Genomic DNA, 6,737 nt, shown 5'->3' with positions numbered 1-6,737 from the left:
TATTCTCTTGTGTGTATATACCACATCTTTTTGATCCAATCATCTATTTTTGGGCATTTGGGTTGTTCCCAGGTTTTTTACCTATTGTAAATAGTGCTGCAATAAACAGAGGGGTATTCTTTTAAATCAATGTCTTCGTGTCTGTTGGGTAGATTCCTAGGAGTAGAATTTCTGGGTCATATGGTAGCTCCATTTTTAGTAGACTGAGGAACCTCCAGACAGCTTTCCATAGTGGTTGGACCAGTTTGAACTCCCACCATGGGGTGCTGGTAATATGCAGGTGGTGCTTTGAGAATGCAGCTGGAGACGTATGTTCTTCAGGAAAGATATCAGGGCTGGAGTTTTGTTTTGGGAGATTATCTGTACATGGTAGATATTCCACATGAGTGGACAGGATCACCGACAGTTTACAGAGAAGTGAGGGGCCAAATGCAGAATGTGGAGCACACTAAGTGAGGATGGAAAGAAAAAAGGAAGCTCTGAGATCAAAAAGGATCTGTGATAAGGAGCATATGACCATACGTAAGGGGTCCAATCTGGAGGTAAAGGACAGCGGGAGTTTAGGAAGCGTAGGCAGGGAAAACAGACAACTCTTTCCAAGTGTTTTAGTTAGAGGAAGGTATTGAGAAAAATAGTTAAGCTATATGTGATAAAATAGATGTGATGAGATTCTGATTGGTTGGCTCAGCGTCCATTCCAACTTTTCTTTCTGATGCAGTTTTGTAGACGACAGGGCCTGAAAAGTGAAAAACTTCTTTGAAGGTGAAAAACTACTCCCATTATTAAACAACAGTGCCACAGACTTGATTCAAGTTCTACTCATCAGATGCACACGGGTGAGGTTAGCTTGGAACTCAGTTAGCCTGGGGCTTTTATGGTGCAGAGTAGAGGCGAGTTCCAGAACTGAACAAGCAGCTTTTTCATAACCTGGATTGTGTTTGAGCACGGGTCCCACAGCCTGACGCGGTTTTCTTACTCACTGGCTCTCTATTTGCGGCGGAAGTAGCAGCTGGCCACAGGGGCAATCCCCTGTACGGCTTTGGAAGGAATTCTAGCTCATCTCTGCCTTCAGTGCTTCTCGAACCCTCATATTGGTTTAAAGCATGTTAATTCTCTACATTAAAACTCAAACTTTATCTTAAATCTTTGCAGTGAAACTTGATTGGTCCTGATGGAAGAAATATTTATTCCATTCAATTTTTGCTCTAGTCATTGCATTTCTAAGCTCACCATGTGATCCAATATCTGTGGGGAAAGAGCTCTGTCAGTGAGACACAGGTGGTCTGAGAGAAACAGATGCCAGGGAACCGGTGGTCTCAAGGAGAGCCTGGAGGTCTGCTGGTGGTGGGGAGTGAGAACGTTACTTGAGTTTCTAAAACAATAACAGTGAGGATAGTGAGATAGTTAGGGGGGCATCAGCAACAGAGTGGATTTTGAAAAGAGAGTGAAAATATCATTTCTCAATCCAAAATCTATGGGCTACTTTGGAAAATAAAGGACTAGTAATAAATGTTTAAAAATACATCTATTGAAATTAATGCCTAGATCATATCATTTAGTTGCATGGAGTGTTTTAAAAAAGAATGTGGCATGCCGACAGGTAAGAACAGTGCATGAACACTTCTATCATAAACTCCCAAACGTGTCAGTTCATGTTTTCACATTTCTTTAACAAATAACATCCCCACTGAAGTTAGAAGAAATAAGATTTTGAAAGGATATGTGGTAAATCAGAGAGAGCACGATTTCTTGTAATAACTAATAAGCATTAATACCTTAACTCCAGAACTAACTAACTTGAGAATTACTAGAGGAGAAAAGAGAAATAATTCCAGTATTTATATAGCCATAGAGGAGAGGTCTGGTAAATACGGCATAACAAATGGAATAAAACTTGGTGAGGGAGTACTATTATAAGTAATGAAAAGCAAAATACATTAGTGCATTTATTCAGAGATGCCTCTAGCATTTTTTATAACAGGTAAAGATGTGCTAATCTGGTCAGAACATGCAATAGGAACTCCTATAGCTTTTCATATTTTATGTGAGGCTTGGAAAACATTTGACTGCTTATACAAAAGAATTGAGGGGATTATAAGTGGAGATGATATTGAGAATATACTAAGCATCCAGACCAGGCCAGGAAGGAGGATAGAGAGGAGAAAAAGAGAGATTATGGTGACAATTTGTTTGCATTTGATTCTTCATTGGTTACAATTGCCTGTAATAAATCATTGACTACAAGTATTGCCAATTTTTCACAAATAAAACGATTTGACATTCTACTCCACTTCTCATGAAAAGGGTAATTTCTGCTACTATACCTCAGATGTAACTGGTTTCATCAGACTTCTTCAAATAGACTTGTGTCTTTGGAAACCAACATTCCAAGGACGTGCCTCTATACGTCATCTACAAAGCCCAAATGCAGTTTGAGAAATTTCATGTGTTTGCATGTGTGGGTGCATGCACACTACTAAGTGTATGTTAGAATGTAATGTCCCCCGCCCGAAGTGCACAGGCAATGTTTTGTGTTGAGCTATTTCACCAAACCACTCATTTCTTGATAAACATTTTTGGAAGTAAACAAATTTTGTGGCCTCCCAACACATACATGGCATGTTTGGTTTCCTTTTAGTTTCTGGTAAGAGTACTCAATCATCACTAATAAAAATTACATAAGCTTTGGAAACAACCCAAATGCCCAAAAATAGATGACTGGATCAAGAAGATGTGGTACATATATACCATGGAATATTACTCAGCATTCAAAAAAGATAAACACATGCAATTTGTAGCAACATGGATGGCGCTGGAAGGGATCATGCTCAGCGAAATAAGCCAAAAAGAAAAAGAAAAATACCGGATGGTCTCACTCATAGCAGGAATCTAGAAAACTTAAATAAGGGACCAGGAAAATGAATATAAGAAAGTGAAAATCAAAATCAACAAAAAACTATGAACCAGAGACACTTTTTGGGGGGTGGGGGGCGGGAGGGGAAGGATTGGGGTCAGAATGGGGCGTTTGCAATTGTATGGGGGAATATAAAAATAAAATTTATTATTTAAAAAAAAAATTACATTTGACGTTTGAACAGCACTGGCTTGAACCCTGTGGTTCACTTAGAACCACATTTTCTTGTAAACAGACAATACCACTAACCCCCAAGTGTAGCTTTTATGAGATTTTAAATGCAGCATCCTGTCTTTTGAGAAACACAGTACTGAAGTAGTCCAGAAATTAATTTTATTGTGATAGCCCTCTAGAAGTGAAACCTAATTGCCTGTTGTAGGAAAACTTGGAAAATTGTGTGACAGATAAGCATAGGAATAGTCGTGCAATTTCAGCCCTTGAGAAGTGAGGAGTGACTGGGAATTGCTGGATGTGGGACATAAGCTCTGTGTGCTGTCTAGCCTTTCTGGGTCTGATTCATGCTTTGCAAGTGTAGACAATCAGAATTAGATGGGAAAAATCAGTCCACGGTTTTAGGGTGAATGAGTGTAAGGAATTTGCAGGCAGTCCACCAGAGGGCGATATTGCTCTTTTTTCAAAAGGCTCTGTTAACAGACGTTTCCAAAGTAACCCTATCACATTGCTACAGAATTTTGGCTTTACTCTTCACTGGCTTTGTGATTAGGGGCAAGTCACAACAACTCTTTGAGCCTCATTTTCCTTGGCTGTAAAATGGTATGAAATTAATTAAATTATACTTACCTCACAGGGTTGATCTGAATATTAAATCACAGATGCAAGGTGGAAAGGTAAAACACCAAAAATGCTTAATAGGTGATCTGACAATGAATCTTTAGTTTCTTCATCTGTAAAAGGGCAGTTATTTCATGATGAAATAATAAGTATAGGATTTGGCCAGTGTCTGAGTCACAGCAGTCTTTCAATAATGCCACTTATTAGATGGTCAGTGATGCAAAGACACCTAAGGTCTATGTTACCTTTCTTAACTGGAGAGGTGTATTTGAATTTACCTCCTGCCTCCTTACCAATCAATTTGCAATAACACTTCTTTCTTTTCTCGAAACCTGGTTGCAGGTATGTGGGCTTCTATGCATATTGGTCATGAGTCCATTGCTCAGAAATAGGAGGAGATGATTTTTGATTTTTAAGTCTTCACAGAAATTCCTTTGAAAAATTTTAAGAATTTTTAACGTAAAAAAACATTAAAATCTTTCAGTAAGATTAAAACTTTAATCTAGTCCTTACATAATTCTTGCTAATGAGAGAATGGAAATAGGATTGTGAAATGGAACAATGATAAAACAATAAAATTCCCTTTGAAACCCTTAATTCTAAAAGTTGAAGAACAACGTTTAAGTTGTCCAAATCACACAAAGCATTTAATTGAGATGTGTGAAATGTCCTCAATTCCCATAAAAAAGTTCTGTGTTAGCAGGTCTCTAAATGCTATCAAAATCATAAACATGATATATAAATATTTAATTGATATGTAATTTAACTTATAGAAACAGAATTTATAATATGTAATGTATGGTATGTATTATATCATATGTTTGTATATTTTACGATTATATAAATACATACTTTACTTAATGAATATATTTATAGGTATTTAAATTCAAACATATGTATTTCACTTTGGACAGCTTCCATTATCCAGTGAACTGTTTATGTGCACAAACTTTCGGGTTTAGCACACCAAATTCCCATCTTGCTCCACCAAAGTCTTCCTTAGTAACTGTCTCCAGTCTCTCTGGCCTCATTTGTAGAAAGGAGATCATGCTTATCTCGGCAGTGATGCTGGAAGGATTAAGCAAGATGCTATATCTGAAATATTTACAGAAAGCCTGGTCTGAAATAAATTCTCAATATTACTTGAAATGAAGAAGGATCATTAGCTCCATCTTAAAGAATAGAGATATGAGGGTAGGTGGTGCGAGGGAGGTTGACTGGACTCGTCTCACTGAGTTGGTTTCAGCCAAACACCTCCTCCTGGGCTCCAGCAGGAAAGTGGAAACCCTGAAAGAGGATTGGATTGGGAGACAGTATGAGATATATTAATAGCCAGAAATTAAGAAACAGCATAGGAATCTAATTGAATAAACTCTATTATTCTCATATTGCATTTGTACATTTTTTTTTAAAGATTTATTTATTCATGCATAAGGGATACAGAGCAGATGCGGGGGAGGGTGAGAGGATTCACCAGAGACAGAGTGGGGAACAGAACAGGCAGACTGACTGAAATACACTGCTGAGGGGAGCTGTGGGCGAGACACGTAAGGTCTGCCCGTGCCATGTGGGTATCTCTGCAGCCAGCCAGGATCCAATTTGTACTGCAGAGGCTGTGGATAGCTTCCTAGCGCTGCGCTCAACCGCCTGCACCACCAAGGAGGCCTGCATTTGTATATTTTTCTTAAAATTATTTCTCTGTAATGATCAAGTTTCAGTTTGTGCCAGTGATAATGAAAAAAAATCCCACAGACTATGCAATAAAAGTTTAGTGGTGGTTGGAATTCACAAGTTTCATAATAACAATTTAAGGAAAACATTCTTTATGAATTTTTATGTATGTATGTATTTATTATTATATAATTTATTTTTATATATTTTATATCATTGTTCCTTTATATATATAAATATAAATTTTTATATATAAATTTTTTATATATAAATTTATTTTATATCATTGTTCAATGTTTGCTTTCTCCTCTCAGGTGTAGTCCCATTAGAGTTCCCATCACCAATCCACTGTGCACCATTGCCATAGTCCCTTATGCTCTTCCCTCCCCTATTTTGATCCTTTTCCCTCTTCTTCCCCTTCCCCTGCAGAATGACTCTGATTAATAGTTACTTGCTAATTTTTTAATTTATTGTTATTATTTTTTTCCCTGATCCCTTATTTGTTTCCCCTATATTCCTCCTATAAGTGAAACAATTCAGTATTTTTCCTTTTCCTTCTGGTTTATTTCACTGAGCATAATTCCTTCTAGCTCCATCCATGTTGCTGCAAATGGCATGAGTTTATCTTTTTTTGATTGCTGAATAGTATTCCATTGTGTATATATACACCACATCTTCTTGATCCAGTCATCTATTTTGGGCATTTGGTTTGTTTCCATAGTTTACCTACTATAAATAGGTCTTTAATAAGCATAGAGGTGCAGGTATCATTTTGAATTAAAATTTTTATGTCCTTTGGGTAGATTCTTAGGAGTAGAATTGCTGGGTCATACGGTAGCTCCATTTTTAGTACTTTGAGGAGCCTCCAGACAGCTTTCCGTAGTGCTTGGACCAGTTTGCATTCCCACCAGCAGTGTAGGAGAATTCCTTTTCTCCACATCCTTGCAAACGTTATTGCTATTTTTATTATGTGCCATTCTCACTGGTGTAAGGTGGTATCTCATTGTGGTTTTGATTTGTATTTCCCTGATTATGAGGGATGTTGAACATTTTTTCATATACTGATTTTGCATTTCCTTTTTGGAGAAGTGTCTTTTTAACTTGTCTGCCCACTTTTTGACTTCTTTATGAATTTTTAAATTGCTATCAATGACTAACATTTCCACCAATGGAGTACTATTTTATATTTCTCTTTATCTTCAATCAGTAAACATTTAAAATTTAAAACTCTGTTGTTAGAAAAAGTTCAATATGATTGCTATTGTCTTATGCATGGCACATATTTGGTTTAACTATAATAAAGAATTGACATTTACTCTAAAGAGATATTTTGTGTTCTAGGAATTGAATAACAATTGGT

Source organism: Talpa occidentalis, unplaced genomic scaffold (genome assembly GCF_014898055.3).
Source record: "Talpa occidentalis isolate TD23 unplaced genomic scaffold, MPIMG_talOcc4v2.1 talOcc4.13, whole genome shotgun sequence".
Classification (NCBI taxonomy): Eukaryota; Metazoa; Chordata; class Mammalia; order Eulipotyphla; family Talpidae; genus Talpa; species Talpa occidentalis.
This window is presented reverse-complemented; position numbering follows the sequence as displayed.